An 18,906-nucleotide genomic window follows, 5' to 3' on the forward strand; every position below is an offset into this window, starting at 1 on the left:
TTACGTTGTTTTATTTATTATTAAACAATATCCTAAAAATCTCCTAGTCTCTATTCAAAAGTACAATCAGAATCTTTAAAACTGGTGTGTCTGTTTGTAATCTATATTATTATAATAAAGCGTAAACATACAATTCTTTGTTGCCTAAGATGTCAGCAATCACAGCATCTTCTTAAACAATTCTTTTTTTTAATGAAAAGCCCTACACTTACGTCACGCTTTAGGCTACATATTTTCACGCCGTTAAACTTAGGGGTAAATATTTTGGATAAAAACCCTAATGTGGGAAAGCGACCATAAGTTGTTGCCAACATCAAGGAAGCAAGGTTAACATGGTTTAACATCATGTCATGTCATTTGGACATTTGCAATTGATAATTTGACAAATGTGAACAATAAAATGAAATTTTTATCATTGCGGATGAAGTCGCATGGGAACAGCTAGTATTTTACATTTGAGTTGCTGATATCTGGTCATATCTGTGACCGCGTGTGTTCCTGGTAATCTCCTAAACGGATGAGTCAATTTTGATGGCACTTTCATTGGAAGGTAGCTGATGTTTCTGAGATCTATACTGTTATTATCGGGGTTATCTTACTAATATTATAAACGTGAAACGTTGTATGGATGAATGTTTGTAAGAGTTTGCTGCCTAAACTGTCAAACGGATCTCGATTGTCGATAGTCTGGAAGAACACATAGGCTTACTTTGGATTTTCATAATTTCTCAGGAGAAAGCTAGTAAATATAGAAAAGGAAATTGATAACATAAAAGAAAAGATAAAGATCGAACATCAGAAATTATCTTTTATATCTTTCGGCCAATGACGTGATTCTGACAAAACACTGACGCTATTTCTTCAGATAAAAAAGATGTTTGTCCAAATATAATATCAATGAACGTAAATATATTATCTTTGTACATTCATCAGGGTAATGTTCAATCCATCAAGATTTTAGCGAATTATTGTTTTTTTTTAGATTCCATCGATTTTTTATTAGTAGATAAACGACTATACTTTCATTGCTGATATTTAAAAGGCTTACGTTAGCTAAATATAATTAAATAATATTTAGTCATAAAAAATATTATAATTCAAAGATGCGTCTAGGTTGCAATTTCTATGTGAAAAAAACATTCAATGATGTTCACCTTAAAATGTTGCATACCGCCAGATACCCTGATTGTACGTGGATTTAAAATCTTTTACCGCTTTTTAGGAAATCGTGTTAAGGACATAATTTATACCGAAATTAAGGAGACAAATATTTGTGGTGAAAAATATAATCACGCTGACGTCAATCGTGATACAAACTGCACATATCGGTGAGGAAATGCAAAGATATTGTTTTGATAAGTATGTGAAGTCAGCCTTAACAGTGGTAGAGTTTAAACATCTTCGCACGAATGGGTCGGCTAGCCCGGTGTACCACGACCTTTTGGTCGGAGAAGACAGGCGTGAGGTGGACGCTATTCCGCGTCCAGTCTGATAAGTGTGGTGCCGGAGGCCCAACTTTAGTCCCTTTTCCTTCCCACCCATTTTCTTATAAGAAGAAGATGGGAAGGGAGCGTGGATTTGACGGTGCAGGATACGCATAGGAAGGGGAAATATCCTCTTTATGAGCGTTTCCTAATCCGTTGATTAAGGGTCTGCAACGCATTCGCTATTGCAGATGTCTATGGGTAACGGTCATTTCGCCAGTTTGGCGGATTCAGGTGGCCGCTTGCTTATTTGCCACCTTAGGTTATAAAAAACATGCAGTGCATCGTAATTGACTATGGGTCTATTTATCCTATCTTAGAGTAGGCTCCGAGCCCTTCAGTGAAGACGTACAGAGCTGGCGATGTGATGAAGTCCATTATATCAATCAGCGGCTTCAAAGAGTCAAGACACTTTTAACTAAAAAAAATCTTACAAATAATATAAATGCTAAAGTTTAATCAGATTTGTAGTTTGTAGCCTAAATTGTTGAATGTATTTCAACGAAAGGCATAGAAGTATAGGATAGTCTGGAAGAACACATGGGATGCTAGCTTTTGTTTTGTCCCACGCGGCCGCGTCGTGGGTGAAAGGTAGTTAGATAATAAATCAAAGCTTACATCGCTTGATAAATCATGTCATATCTAATATCTTTAAATCTATATCACGATTGACTATATTGGTAACAAATCTTTGACATGATTTTGATTCGCTGCAATTCATTCTACGTGTAGAAATGTTTACTGGTACATGATATTAATGTTTTCAGTCAGTCAACTGTATTTAGCTCTTATATTAGTAGAATGTGAGAATAAAGTATGCTAAAAGAAGGTAGTAACCGCTGGCTATCGACATCTGAAAACAGTTAAAAGCTAATAGAGAAGAGAACTAGAAATGGGCCTAATGTTGCTGGGATTTTTTTCGCACCAAGGTCGGCACAATAAGTGCTCCATGCATCACTATCAGCCGTTATATCTAAATTTACCCTCATCTTAAGCGTATCCTCTTTCATAAAATTCATACAGTCATCTTCGGCCTTACTCTACCTAAGATCTATCTCTATACAATAAAATTATTGGTAATTTACCTTAGTAGTTATTATTGTCTACTTAATAATTCTATGACTAGGGATCAATGTAATATCTCTATATTATTTTTAAAAGAAAAGCGAAGAATTTAACTTTGAGATATCGTTACTATTTTGTTTACGTTTGAATCTCGCAATTTGATTTGACCCGACTGACAAAGAGGGTGATGTTTTTCACGTGTGTTAGTTTGTTATTATTTTTATGCATTTCCACATAAACTAGCAATAGATCATTTTGGATTAATAAGACAAAAATAATCGGATTAAAAATGATAAAAAAGCGATTTTTAAGTACCCATCAATTATGTCCCTAATATCTATGTCACATTGAATATGTCCATCGACGAAGGTGACATGGTATCAATCAATTTTTAACCTTGACCACCTGATTTTAAGTGTTTATGTCTAAAGATACACACGATTCGATCTTCGATCAGAAGCATCCAGAATTTATAGCTGAGCGAGGTCCCGATCCGATCAGCACTGCAATACACATTTTATATACTTTGTTTGTCCTGTAATTACGTGTTTATTATCCTCTTTTTAATTACTTTGTTGTGTTTTTTTCCCTTATACCTAATTGTGTTGCAGTGGTGATAAGATTAATTGAAATTAAATCTTATTCTAATCAGTGCGTTATCCGACAAATCTTACATATTATGGACATGTTATGAGAAGGGATGAATCGCATGTAAAAAAGACGTTCCTTATGATTGTGGTACACCAGTAGAGGTAGAAATACAAAGAGATGGATTGCGTAAAAGATGACGTGAAGAAGGAAGTGAAGACTGAGATGACGGACGATAGATGGAGGATAATAATCGTGCGTCGACTACGGGAGTAGGATAAGGTATAGGAGATGATGATGTCTTTGTCTTTCGGTTGGATTATTAGGGGAATCCCCGCGTAGAAAGTCTTATTACATTTCGATGATAAAAAATCGATAATGTTTTTACCCATGACAGGATAACAGCGCATCTATATTACGTGATGTGTGTGAAAATAAGAGATAGAAGTGACACATCTAAAATTCATGTGCAGTACACACCTGGCTAATACAGGTGGTCAGTAGCGCTTAATAACTGGACTGACATTCGACTGGAAACAGTGAGTACATATAATTATGACTGGCCGGCGCAATGAACAACTATACTAGGCAAGTGAACCAGGCTTCATGGTAAGTTGTAAGTGCGTGATCATATGAATAGCGCCATAAGAACATGTATACCTTTGACTAAACTATCGCACAACTGTTTAGTCCCGCTTTGATTCCTATGAGCTTATATGGAGGGGCACTCGATTTTTAGTTGCGTAACAAAACAGTTGAATGGGCTGCAAAACAATCGACAATCGCACAACAGTTTTGCGTTATTTTATTCAAAGGTATGCGTCCGCTGTAGCTTTACACGATATAATAGTTTAAACCGGTTTTTTCTTCGTGAGTTCCATCACTAGTAAGATGAGAAACTCGCAGTAAGTCCGAAATTAATTTTTTTTACTTGTGAATGCGTGTATTCCATTACGTTTTATTACCTAAACGTCTTGTCCGATTTCTGTGCCGCTCATTTTCAAATTATAAATACTTTATTTTATTGTTTACATTTGTCAAGTTCTCAATTGTAAATGTCAAAATTACCGAAAAGAATTATTCGAAAATTTGCTGTGATTGCTGACATCCTACCCCACAAAGTAGTGTGTGTTTACGTTTTATTATATTAGTATATATATATAGATATAGTTAAGAAATTCATAAAGTTTCTTGTTAAACTTACTGATTGTTTTTTTTTTTTTATTTACAAAAATTACACTTCTTTCTTGACTAAAGAAGTATGATGAATAAAATATGAGCTGTCAAATTAATCATTACTAAAAAGGTTTAATACCAAACTAGAAACTTCTTACTCGCTTCATTAATGTATAATTCTGCGCTAAACATGGCCATATGAGACCGCGAACACCATTTATGATTATATCTACATCTAAGAATTGTCGTTTGGAAGTGTTTGTAATGGAATCGGTGGATTCCTTCAAATACTCGTAAAAATATTTTTTTAGATCATTTTCTAATTTAAATATTAAGTCCGGATAAATATAGTTAGTCAATGTTTGCCATCTGTTATAAACCTCTAAACAGACGTTGAATCTTTGCTATTAAAACGCGAGAATTAAAAAAAAAGTATTTTTTTAGTTACATTTTTTACAATTGCTATTGTTTTGGGTAATTGCTCGCTTAATATGCACAGGCGCTAACATTATTTGCATTTCGGATGATTGCGTTGAAATAAGAGAATAATATTTTCGTTTCAAGCGTTACAGTTTATTACAAAACGAACGATTTCCTTTGGTCTCGATATGTTAAAAGAATTTAATAACATTGTTTTTAAAACGTAGATTATAAAACAGATGATTACTGGCTTTCTTTTGAAGTCGGTTACTTTTGTTTTTTATCGTCTATGAATTTATTAATAGTAATCTTCATTTGTTTATTGCTTCTTAAAATGAAATTATTTTTTTGACAACCTTGATCATGACGAAATCATTACTCGGAATCCGATTAAGTTTTAATTTTGTAGTTTTAATTCAGACATAAATTAATAAAAAGCGATTACTCGCAAAAAAATATCAAGTTATTGTTTACGATAATTACATACAAAAGAAGAACAGAGAACAAGAATAGGGTGAAATGAAGTGCCATAAAAATCACACGAAGATAGGGTTGTGAATTAGTTATAATATTTTTATCCCTTGAAACCTCTATGTATTTCCACGTATGTGTCATTCGGCCTTAATCTAGGGCCATTAAATATCGACTCAGCAGGTGTACTGAATGTTAACATATGAAGGTAGGTTGGTCTTATGAAGGTGAGTTTACACGGTGTGTGATACTACAGGACACAGATTTAAAAAACGGTTATAAACTCACGTTTTGATGAACAATTTGCGCAGACATATCACATGTTTGTTACCAAACCACATTTTGTCAGTAAGGCATATAAGACTTGTTGTCTCTGTTTTCATCAAAGAGAATGAAAGAGATGGCAATATCATTATCGAATCATGGCAAACGAGCAAGCGGCCACCAGAATCTACCGAAACGGAAAGCGACCGCTGCCCATAGACATCCGCAATTGCAGATGCATTGCCTACCCTAGATTGACGAAGGACGAGACGCACATAAAGAGGACTATTCCTCTTTCTATGCCTCTCCTCCACCGTCAAATCCACTTTTCCTTCCCATCCTTTCCTCTTAAGAAAAGGAAAAGGGACTAAAATTAGGCTATTAAAATCGACATCTTCCCAGTAAACTCATGCTTGTGAAATGCAGTTTGTGTAAACCTATCTTAACGTAAACTGGAGCAAACGTACTAGGCGAACATAAAGTACTGAATATTGAGAATGTTTTGATAGAATTGTCGGTTCTAAAAATCATTTGCAAGTTGTTTGCGACATTTTATTTTATATTTAGTTTAAGTTAACTCAGTCGACTTTGGATGAAGGACTTAGGCCGTCCATACTACGCTAGAAATTTAGTTGAGTAGCAAATATTTTGGTAACTAACTAAGATATGTTTGAACAAGAAATATTAGACGATAGTATTTTGGCTACTTGATTACTCGGTACTTGACTAAGTTACTAAGCGATTGCGAAGTTAGCATTAATTAATTCTATTAATAAAAATTATACTATTCCGTTTTTATTTTTATTTTTATTATTCATTTCTTTTTGGAATATATTAGGGTCAGCCAATGGTTCGATGGTGTTTTTAATAATTTTTTGGAGATCTTCATATCTGCTATCCTTACATAGCGAATAGCAATTGTCCTAGAAACAGAATAAGAAAGACAGTAGCTAAATATAGCATCATCATCATCATCACCAGCTCACTATACGTCCCCACCGAGGGGCTCGGAGCCTACCCTAAAGTTAGGGTGACTAGGCCATAGTCAACCACGCTGGCCAAGTGCGGGTTGGTTGACTTCACACATATCTTTGAAAATTCTTCGCTGATATGTGCAGCTAAATATAGCAATAATAGTAAATAGGTTGTAAAGATCCGAGGACAAAGCAACAATGACGGGAAATATTCGTGATTTAGCAATTTGTCCATACAAAACAGACCATGAGTTTCTGATAACTAAAAGATTGTCTCTGTTTTATTTATAAGAGTGAAAGGGACGACAATTTGTTGTTATACAAGTATTCGACGGTGAAAACAAGTGAAGACCTTCACGGTTTGTGTAAATTCGCAGAGCGGAATCATCTGTCATGATTAGTTCCACTGCCATTTGGTCTTTGTGTTATTGTTAGTTTTTATCTCAAATATCAATAGTTTAGCTTTGTGCTAAGTATATACTATTATGTAAAGGAATTTTGTATTTTTTGTATGTATTGAAATAACTCGAAAACTACTGGACCGATTACAAAAATTCTTGCACCATTAAAAAGCTACGTTATCACTGAGTACATAGGCTTTTTTATTATTTTCTAATTTCGCACGGGCGAAGTCGCGAGCACTAACTTACACATAGACTACTAAGTATTATTTTAATTCCACGGAGACGGAGTCAATAAATAGTATTTAAAAAAAATAATATACAAAGTTTTTTTTATTCCTATGACTTTAGTTCATAAATAATCCATTTTCTCAATCGATTCTTACTCGATTTTTCTGCAATTATCGATAAAATTATTAACATCGATTTCGACAGAAAAATATAAGCAATAAGAAAAAAAAGTAATAAACATTGAATTCATTTTTGACCGGATTCCCAAAAGAAGAAGGTACTCAAGTTTATGTTTTTTTTATAATTTCCGATATAAATAAAAAGGCAAAGACAACATAGTCTTGAGCCAGTTTACAAAAAGGGGGGCAAAATTAATCAGTCGATAACACGCGGTTGCGAAATGCACACGCACGTTGCGGATTATCGAAAACCACCAAAAAGGCTATTCAATTATACTGAACGAGGTTATTTTGTGATTGTTTTAAGTGTTTTTCTTTGTAATGTATATTTTGAGGTTATTTTTTCTGTATAGTTATGTGATCTTGAAAAATAATTGAAGGATTTCTGGATACCGGAGGTGAGTAATGTTTCTTTAATTTCAATACTAGTGGTCGCCCGTAACTCCGTCCGCTGATTAAAAAAAACGAATCAATAGTCTATCGATGTTCCGAATTTCATCGAGATCCGTCAAACTGTTCTAGGCAACAAACATCCATACATTCAAACTTTCGCATTTATAATATTAATAAGATTGTGATAAGGCATCGTATTTTCTCATCTGTACTCATAGTCGGTTAATTGAGAGGTTTAGTGCTGATTTAGTATACGTATTCAACTATTTGAGTAACTCTGAGTACTATAGTAACAAAAGGGTAAAACGGGAAAAAAGCACATGACAATTATAACGTTTATGGTATGTTTTATATAATGTTTATGATGTTAACTTCAATTAGAGAAGCCAGTATCAGTTAGCAAACTGAAGATTTATAATAGAATATTTACCGGCAATGTGAAAGAAACTCTAAAGTAAATTGGATAAAGTTCAATTTTGTATATCAATTGTATCTAAGGGATAAATATATGCAATGATTTAATAAATTGTTAGGCGAAAGTGAAAGCGGTAAACGATAGTTTTCCTCGTTTATACGTGCCTTACGTACCTTATGGCGCAGTGGTTAGAGCAACGTACACTTTTGACAAAACTATCGCATGACTGTTTAGTCGCGCTTCCTATGAGCTAATATGGTGGCTTATACTTTTTTAGTTGTGCAACTATAGTGTGTCTTAATAATATATATTAGACATAAATGACGCATATGAAGTATCGCATTCAATTTGTATGAAGGCAAATGCCATACTTAATAGGCAAGTATCGTAGTGACGAAACAAACATGCAGCGAACAATTTTGAACTATCGATATTCGGTTTAAATAATTATCGAACTTAACTAAAATTATTATTTTATTACTCACTCACTTAGAGGACAATTATTAATTACAGTGTAGAGAATTTAGCGATGACAGAAATAGTAGCGAAATCCAATTTACGAGTATTTACTCTCATTATTTGTTATGGTCATTGTTAATTTGAGAAAACAGTGTTTTTTTTTAAATTCATAAGTTATAACTATAAATCTATCGATTCCAACTTCTATAAGAATGGAAATCGAAAATCGATAAGATTCATGACTGATTTTACACAACCCTACTAAATTTGAAATGAATTGTCAAACTAATTTATTATTTCTCTGTATTTACGTTTTAAGAAGCACGTATTTCAAGTAATATTCTATTGGCTGTTTCTAATTAGATCAAGGTAAATAAATGTGAAATGTTCAAGTAATAATTATTGAGGAAGGAAAAGACTGTAGGCAGGAAATTGTTATTTGAAACAATTGACTTGAAATAAAGTATACTTATCATATACAACAAGCAATTATTTTATACACAATAATTATTGAGTTTAAAAACATAATTGGACGGAAATGAGTATTTTGGAAAATAAATTTGAAACGTATTTTTACTTACGACTCAAAAACTTTTATATCTTTATATTAAACGGTAAAATTGCAATACAAATAAAAAACATAATTTTTAATTTAACATTTGTTTATGGCCTTTTTAAAATAATAAAAAAAAACATTCAAAATACTCAAATGTTTAAAATTCGAATAAAATCAACAACAAATGAAATTCCATTCGAAATTTAAACTGGATCTAACATTTGTTTAAATGTAACAGGCCGTTTAAAATGTCTCGTCTCGCTTCATGAATATTTCAATACAAAATTAATGTCCTTTCCTGATCATGTGATTCTATTGTCTGTCACGTGCATTACAATGTCAATCAACATCTAATGCTAGTTTCACACGATAGTGGAACTGAACAGATTAGTATTGCTACTATTTGAACGTACACTTACAGTCAAAATTAGTGATGTCTCCATTATATAGACAAACTCGATTTAGTGGATTACAACGGTTCATTAAAAATGTTACCAGATTCTTGTCATAAAGCTGTTTTGTGTTTTTTTGTTCTCACATAATGTCAGATTTTGTGGGACTAAAATAAGTGTTATAATTTTTTTATTCAAAGTAAAGGTTTATGTCGGTGATTGTACTCGAATTGAAAGCACAAATAGTTATGAACGGTATTCCACTGACCTAATATGGATTTCTTTGAACATTTTGTTCACATCTGTACCGTTATAAAATTCATTGTTAGTGCAATAGTAGGCAATATAGTTGATACTAGCTATTGCCCGCGACTTCGTAAACGCAATATTAAAACAAAAAAAATAACCTATAATATGCCCGCAGACAGACAGACAGAAAGAAATGCGATTTTCGTTATTAGCAACGCTAACATATCATCTTCCCGAAATCTCTATTTTTTCTTTAAAAATTACAAACAGACAATCCAATTTTATTATATGTACAGATTAAAATGTTTCCATTATTTAATGGTTCCTTTATTAGTTTACAAATTAACAACACGTTTATGACATAATAATATGGTAATAGTGATGACCACATATTTGCTTATTAAAAACTTGTCTCCATATTTACTAACGATAATCTTATGTTAACAAAAAAAGGCTAGGTCCTTCAATTAACAGAAATGTCTGACTGGCAGAATTTTGTGCTCATAATTTAAAAAAAAAATCGGTTTTAAAGACTAGTGGCCAATTAGATTCAACTGCACTACAACTATTTACCGTCTACGAAGTCCGTTGTAGTCTTTATTAACAACGAATAAGGTGTATTTTTTATTGCAATAATAGCACATAATCTTTGTTTTTTAACAGCCAGTGTCGCGTGTCTATCCAAGAACCAAATAAGTCGATATTAATTGAAACTTATCATGATTTACGGTGGGTTTCTAAAGTTTCCATTTATTTTGTCACTAGCTATTCCCGTGCGGCTTCATCCGCATTATAAAAACTTTATTTTATTGTTTACATTTGTAAATTATCAATAGCAAATGTCAAAATGACATGACATGACAAACCTTGGCAATCTTGCTTCCTTGATGTTGGCAACAACTTATGGTCTCTTTCCCATGTCAGGGTTTTTATCCAATTTATTTACACCCTAAGTTTAACAGCGTGAAAATATATAGCCTAAAGCGTGACGTAAGAGTACAGGTTTTTATTAAAAGAAGAATTATTCAAAAATATGCTGTTATTGCTGACATCTTACGCAACAAAGAAGTGTGTGTTTACGCTTTATTACAATAGTATACATTACCATCCGATATAGTAAAACAGAAGTGCGGGAGTGCATTTATTGAATTTATCGAAATAATGATTGGCTAAAAATACCTGGGAACCCGGCCATAAGTCGATAAAGATTTATTTGGAACAGAGTTGTCGACTTACTCGTTAACTTGCGCTATAAAAGATCATAAATGTATTAAGTTTTTATTTAATTTGTAGAACATTTTTATCGTTATTTTACACACAAAATAAGTTATTTAATAACTAAGCACTCTTTGGTAATAACATGGAATTTTATAGTTATTTTTGATATCTAGCGACTTAGATTTTACACACCTTTGATTAAACTATCGCACAACTGTTTAGTCGCGCTTTAATTCCTATGAGCTTATATTTACACTTCACGATTTTTAGTTGTGCAACTAAACAGTTGAAGGCTGTAAAACAATCGACAATCGCATAACAGTTGTGCCTTTGTTTAGTCAAAGGTGTGCGCCCGCTTTTATTCTAATTGGTACGTGTATGGTAAACATCAACAGAATAACAATCGATGTATTCGAATCTTAGTATCTTCCCAAAGATCAAAAATTATTTAATGACTAAAGTACTCGTCTGCAGTAATTTAATCTTTGATATTTTACCTCTTGACCCTTTGAAAATCCACTTATTAATGGGTGTTGGTAGATTTTATTATCTTATATTTTATAAATCAGGGTTTCGCAATAATGGTTAATATTTACACCTGTATATCAGACCCGTGCGGGCTCTGCTCTGAGCGAAGTAATATATATAGTATAACAAGAGGCTGCGTCACGCGGAATGGCCGTTGTCATTAAAATTCGGTATAATTATGCTTCGACTACCGCGAAATAACGTATGGTACAAGTTATGAACTTAGATATTTAACTTATTTTATAATTTATGTGAAGTTTCACTACTCTTATATTGAGAGTATTTATTTAAATGTAGTCATGAATATATTTTAAATTTGACTCTGCGAGATATATGTATCTCGTTATGTATTGTTTGAGATCGTTTTTGTCAAATGCTAAAAAAGTTGTACAAATAGGCATCATACTTATTTTTGATGGATATTTGTTACTACGCATCTCCAAAATGGCCTAACAGATTACGTTGAAAATTATTAAATCATTTTTAGAACTTAGTATGGAAGAATACATTCTTTTTTTTAATTGTTTATATGAAAACAATTTTGCATCGATCATGTTAAAGTTGCTTAACATTATCATTTCCATTTGGCCCACGGATGGGAATATCGCTTTCAGATTCCTTATACGCTTTAATGTTATCACTTGTACCACACAACCAGCTGTCTCAATGAATCACTGGACCGTACACGGGCTATCACGTCGCCAGTTTCACTACAACCGTCGCGTTGAAAGGTACCCTGTCAACAAACAATATACGCGCCAAAAGAAAGTGATCGAAAAGTTACCTTTTAAGTGAATTTAAATGTTGTTAGAATTAAACGTTGATTTTATCGATTGTATAATTGTTTAACGAATTAGAAAGTGAGGAAGCGAGTAAACTAATTGCAGCGACTGTTAATGTGCTTGTGCTTGTTTGTGTGAGGAATTATCTGTATTAGGTAAGTTTACTATATGAATTGTTTATTCGAGTTGCAAAGAAAGGACCTCGAAAACGGGTCTGGACTTCTAGATTTCTGGATAGTAGTAGATGAAAGGAACATATTAGTGTATGTGACAATTAAGATCGTCTACACTCTCGCTTTGATTCCTACAAACTTATATGGAGATGCGCATACTGCATTATTTTTAGTTGAACAACTAAACAGTTGAATTACCTGCAAACAATCGACAATCGCACAACTGTTACGCGATAGTTTAGTCATACATATGTTAATCGATTTAAAAAGAAGTTGAATATTTTACGTTATTAAGAAAAAAATAGAAAAATAAACAGGCTATAAGTTACTTAGTTAAAAATTTAGATACCTGCCATATTTATGTGGAATACTCATCAGGTGACTCAAAACTGGTTTTATAAGGAAAAAAAAATACAATTTTACCATCTAATGTAACGAATGCCTGCATGGATGGATGTTTGTTAGTATCTCTAGAACAGCTATATCATCATCATCATCATCACCAGCTCACTATATGTCCCCACCGAGGGGCTCGGAGCCTACCCTAATATGGGGTGACTAGGCCATAGTCAACCACGCTGGCCCACTGATAATGTGAATCTGTACAATTTTATGTAGAACGATGTCCAGGTTTCAGACATAGGTTAATTATTACGTTTTTATTCTGCACGGACGAGGTCGCGGACAAAATGTAGTTATGAAAATGGCTTGTTATGTAGAAGGGCGAAAGGGAAAAGAGTTTCTCGCAAGTAGGTGTTTAATCGAAAGGTTTACCGAGTTTCTTCAAAACGATAGACTCAGGAGTTAACGGAATTTCCTACTATCAGGAAATCCCATGAGTATTTTTACCCGTCAGATTAAATTAAAAAATTATACATATATTTTTCATTGGTTAATACATCAGGATTATAGTGATTGATAGACTAGCTTTCGCCCGCGACTCCGTCCGCGTGGAATTAAAAATATCTAAGTAGCCTATGTGTTCTTCCTGACTATCCTCTACGTCTATGCCAGATTCCATCGAAATCCGTTTAGCCGTTTAGGCTACAAACTCTAACAAACATCCATCCATCCATCTAAACTTTCGCATTTATAATATTAGTATGATTACATCGAGATCCCTTCAGCCGGGTAACAGTAAACTCTAACAATTGTACATCCATCCATCCATGTAAACTTTCGCATTTATTATATTAATAATATTAGTAATATTAAGGATAATATCAAATTATTAACAAAAATCGCAACGTTATGTGTTTGTATTTTTTTTGTCGATTGATCATAATATTTTAAAATATATTTCGGTACCTACGGTGAATGTGCAAAAGCATATAGTCGTCTCGCTCAGTCTCTTTTATTAAACTGAGATAGGAATATGTTTTGTGGAGTTGTTTCGGCAGTCGCAACTGTGAGAAATCCACAATCATTGTTTGAAATAACAGGTTTCTAGCGCGCAATTATCAAACGGAACTTACCTGAATATTTTTCAACAAACCACAAATACGGTTGTATAATAACTACATTTTTTTTATTTATTCATTCAGTTAAAGAATTAACTACCCGCGCCTCGACTACGAATTTAAATAAAACAAAAATAGGTAGTCTGTATGTCCATCTAAAATATGCTATATGTATCAAATTTTATAGAAATTCCTTAAACCGTTCCAGAGATACCTCCTAACAAACATCCATGCATCCAACTTTGAAACTGCCATAAACATTTTTTTAAATGGTTAAGTATATGAAACCGGTTCATCTGTTTGTTTTACTCTGTTTTAACCGTCTTCTTTTAGCATAGAAATAACAATTGAAATATTTTAGCAGCATACAATTCTTTTTAACTCCTTGAGGTCGTGAAGTCGCGAATAAATGTTTCCAAAAAAATACTGACGTGCGAAGCCAGGACTGGCTACTAGTTGAATATGCTTGTACAAGAGACAATTGCCTATTTAAAGATATCAGGCTATTCATATCTTTAAACGGAACAGACTGGGACAAGGGAAGTAAACCATTGAGTCATTGGTAATGACGAATTATTACGACTATTTAAAATGCCAGGGACAGTCAATGATCTTAAATTCACCGGAACTTTGCACCAAGGTATTAAGGAATGTATTTTTAATTTTTTGTTGGATATAAAGAATATGATACTCCCCGTCAGCATCATCAATTCCCCGTCCGTCTATCCGTCTTCTCAGTCACTCCCATCTTAATCACTTGACATGTAAGCTTCAGGTCCTGGATTCGAATCCCCTAATGTAATTTACGACACTACCACACCTAGTCACACATTTTATTTTTTTTAAGAGGGGGAATGCGTTACGCATCCCAGATGCCTTGGGGTAATACACACAGGGGATCTTGGACTCTCTCCACATCCCTGCCCAAATGGGAAGGAACGTGGAGCCTACCCACTAAAACCCCCTCTGGTTCTCTAGACTTCACCGTTCACCGGGGAATGGGCACATGTTAATATTCATGACATAACCCGATGGTGATGGTTGTGGACCACATCAACGATCGTTCAGCTTCTGTTGTGCGCGGGAACCCGTGCGCGCCTTCTCCATCTCTTACAGGATGTGGACCTCCCCTCGTCCTTCACCCGAGACAAAGATCTAGTCATACCTAACTTAAGGTAGGTTCCGATCCCCTTAGTAGCCATTCGAGCTGGTGACAATGATTAAAAAGTGTAGAATATGAGAAAGTATTTTCATTTATAAACTGGTACATCAGTTGTCACATTTGAAATTACAATCTATTAAGTATTTATATTTATTAGTGCCATTTATCTTTCGCAAGTTTACGTAAGCTGTAAGATTTATTACGGTCTTTAGAACAATACCGAATGAAATCACAACAAACAAGATTATTAACAATTCTTAGTATCTATTCAAAGCGACCTGATTGTGAAGGTATTTCTTATTATTCAAAGGTTCAATTCAAATACGATTCATTTTATGATTCACGAATACAGTTTATTCTTTTAAGCTATCGCATTAAGGATTTATTAAATAAGAAACTTATTAGTAGCTCAGGGGTTGAATATTTAGTTGGGAGTCGTGGTGGCAAGCGAAAGCGATCCCGTGGCGTTCCACACAATGGCTAGGAGGGAACAGAGGGGTTTAGTGGGTATGCCCTTTTATAAGAGAATCCTACATAATTCTCGTGCCTACCTCGAGGCACGGAGTATGCATAAAGCATTCCCTTCTGGAAAAAAAGGGGTTGAATATTATATTTAGTCTGCAGGTTTCCTTTCCTCTGTCATGTGTGGCAGATGTAGGACAGCGTTCACTCACCTATTTAAAATCGCTTGCTATTAAAATATTCTGATAACTTTCCTGTCAAATACCAGTCTTAAAAGACCTCTAAAAATGTAAAGTCAAGGAAACTAGTGGTATTTTACCTTAAATTAATCGTTTGAACATTTTGAAAAGAGACGCGGAACAAAAATACAACAAAAATACAGTCCGTTTGCATACTTTTGTGTACTGCTAGTTGATTTTAATATTATCCCTTCGTTTGCACTCACTACTATCTAATTAGATAATAACTAACTATTTGTAGATGCGGAGTTCTTTGCAATGAACAAGACAATTTTTCCTTACGTGGAATATTTAAGATTTCCGCAACTGAACATCTTTTAAAACATAAATAACTGCATATCTCTTGTTAGTATCTCTGACGTATTCGGTACTTATATTCTTTTGTTTGCGGGTTTTCTTGATGACAGATTGCCCAGTCACGAACACAGCCATACGGTCAATACGTGAATAAATTGACGTATAACAATTACATTGTGGTAATATTATATTTGCGAATAATCATCAATATTTACTGACATTAAAGCTGTGCTTTTTTTATATTATGCGGTGGCAAACGAGCAAGCGACCTGAATTCGCCGAGAAAGCGAATTGATCGCTGCCAATATACATCCCCAATTTCAGATGCATTGCCAACCAACGGAGAAGGAGACGCGCATATAGAGGATATTTCCCCTTCATATGCGTCTTCACCGAGAAATCCATTTTCCTTCCCATCCTTTTCTAAGAAAATGATAAGCAGGGACTAAAGTTAAGCTTGCTTAGTTACTTGACAGTGTCTAGGGTGTAAGTTAGCTAGCGTAATATTTTATTTTTGTACAGCTATGATCTGGTGGGTACTATCGCCAGCGTCAAACAACCTTTTCACTTGTCCTAGAACAGGAAGTGGTTCCCTGAGCTGATATCCACTAGTCATGGAGAGGCATTAGTAGAAGTACGTGAAGGTGCTAAGGGGGAATTAAACTTGCCATTGAGATTGCTTGTCTCTTTAGCACGTACCAGTAGCTTATATAGCGGATATTGACCAATTTCACTAGCGTGTATATATGAATATTACAGTACTCAAATTTTATGAACCTTAATTTAAATGTCGGAAGAAACGGATGTTTGAAAAATTTCGTTACTTCATGATAAGAATGATAACTCGTCATATACGCTACGTCTGTGTAAATAGGTCAATCAATCTTATAGTTGCCATGACAAACAATATAAGCTAAGAGAAACAATCTTTTAATTACTGGGGTTTTTTTATAAGTTTATTCAAATGAAAGATAATCTATGTTTACTATTTAATAAAGACGATGGAGATATCAGTGACATTTATATTTGTTTTTAAACGTAAGATAAAAAAGATTTACATTATGTTTGAGTACTTTTTTATGCTAGGTTTCTGAACTTTCGAATTGGCTTTGTCAATCTAGAGATTAATTAGTGTTAGATAAATTCCGACGTAGTAAAACTAAAGATCCAACCACGAGCTGTACCAAATGTATAAAGAGCCAAACATCAACAAGGTCATCAAAATTGGACGACTGCGCTGGGCAGGACATGTTGCCCGCATGGATGATTGCAGAGTTCCTAAACGCCTGTTGGAAAGATCGATCGATCTTAAGAACATCGGCGTCAAGGGCTGGAAGCAAAAGGCCCAAAATAGACAGAAGTGGAGAGGTTTACTGGACCAGGCCCAGGCCCACCCGCGGCTGTAGTGCCTCAGAAGAAGAAGAAGAAGAAGAAAACTAAAGTTACCTAGTTCGGTAACGAATTTTATGAAGTTATCGACACAAAAACATTAACGAATGGTTAAATGTAGCTGAGAAACCGGTCATTCATCTATATGTATTGACTAACCATGAAAATAAAAACCCTTGCTATAGCGGAAAAATATGGAACTAACCTCTTTGCGCAACTGATGTTATATACAAGAATCCGATTGAAGCGTTCTCAAGCCAGGATTTTAATATTTGTGGTAGCAATAAAAGAAGTATAAAAAAAACAAAGTATCAAGTTTGCTCACAAAATGTAACTTCGTGATGAAATAAATTACAAAGTTAACTATACCTAAGTAACATCAAGTGTATAAATACTGTATTTTGTTATGAAAAGTTTTTAAAACTTAAACTGTAACTTGAGGCTTGGACTGCTGTTAGCTAATTCACAACCCTGCTCAAGCTCAGGCTTACTCTTCTTCTTCTTATGGTGCCGTCTCCTAACGAAGGTTAGCAATCATTACAGCGACTTGAAGTTTGGACACAGCTGCTCTAAATCCACTACCACCACCACGTCGTACCACTGGCGAAGATTTTTAAGCCACGATGTTCTTCTCCTTTCTGGACTACTTTTCCCTAGAATCTTACCCTGAATGATAGTCTGTAACAATTCGTATTTCCGTCCACGCAACATATGCCCAAGAAGCTTACTCTAAAAAAGGTTTAGTCCAGAGTCAATCACACTAGCCTATAGGCTACAAACTCTAACTTTCGCATTTTTAATATTAGTTAGATTTGTCAGATAAATGTAGTATCACGATGGATTCCGACACAATAAGTCTTAATGTCCATATCAAATTTGAAATTCGAAAATCAAATAAGTACTCGTATATTGAGGATAGAACCCAGAACCTGTAGATTACAAGTCTAGTAATGCTATGTTTTTTTAATGACTTTAATCTTAAACGAAAGTCCTCGCTCCGAATTATAACAGATTGATCTAAAGGCCGTAATTAGCATACAATAGGTTGATATTTTGTAGCCTCATAGCGTTAGTTAGTACGACAAATAATAACAGTGTTCTTGCCCTTGTCAACACAATCAACTACCTAAACATGATTCTATAATGAAATTTTAGTCTTAATCTCCATAGAAGAATGCCCATGCCTTGCCAGATGATAATGTTTAACAGTGGAGAAGAAATCTGTAACCTTTTTTACGGAAATCGCAAACGAATAAACGCGAAAGACCTGATTAAATTTAACGTAGAGAAGTGTACAAAATTTAACGTAGAAACGTAACAAGCAAGCATCCACCTGAATCCACCGAAATGGAAAGCAACCGCTGCCCATAGACATCTATAGACATTTTAGCAGTAGTAGAGCCCGCTTTAACATCTTCGCACGAATGGGTCAGCTCGCCCGGTGTAATACCACGACCACACAGAAGACAGCCGTGAAGT

At 34.2% G+C, this 18,906-nt stretch overlaps 1 protein-coding gene across 2 annotated transcripts in view; it reads left to right on the forward strand.

Annotated features, from left to right (window-relative positions):
• The first annotated feature begins 7,465 nt into the window (after positions 1–7,465).
• Positions 7,466–18,906, forward strand: part of LOC106103271 — a 21,046-nt gene continuing 9,605 nt past the window's right edge. Inside the window, exon 1 of one of the 2 annotated variants that reach the window (XM_013282987.1) lies at positions 7,466–7,651. The gene's annotated coding sequence lies outside the window, so the exon portion shown is untranslated. Of the gene's footprint in view, positions 7,652–12,169; positions 12,401–18,906 lie in introns of those variants that run through there. The other variant, XM_013282988.1, reaches the window with a different exon arrangement.

The sequence above is a fragment of the Papilio polytes genome, unplaced genomic scaffold (assembly GCF_000836215.1).
Source record: "Papilio polytes unplaced genomic scaffold, Ppol_1.0 DF823835.1, whole genome shotgun sequence".
Classification (NCBI taxonomy): domain Eukaryota; kingdom Metazoa; phylum Arthropoda; class Insecta; order Lepidoptera; family Papilionidae; genus Papilio; species Papilio polytes.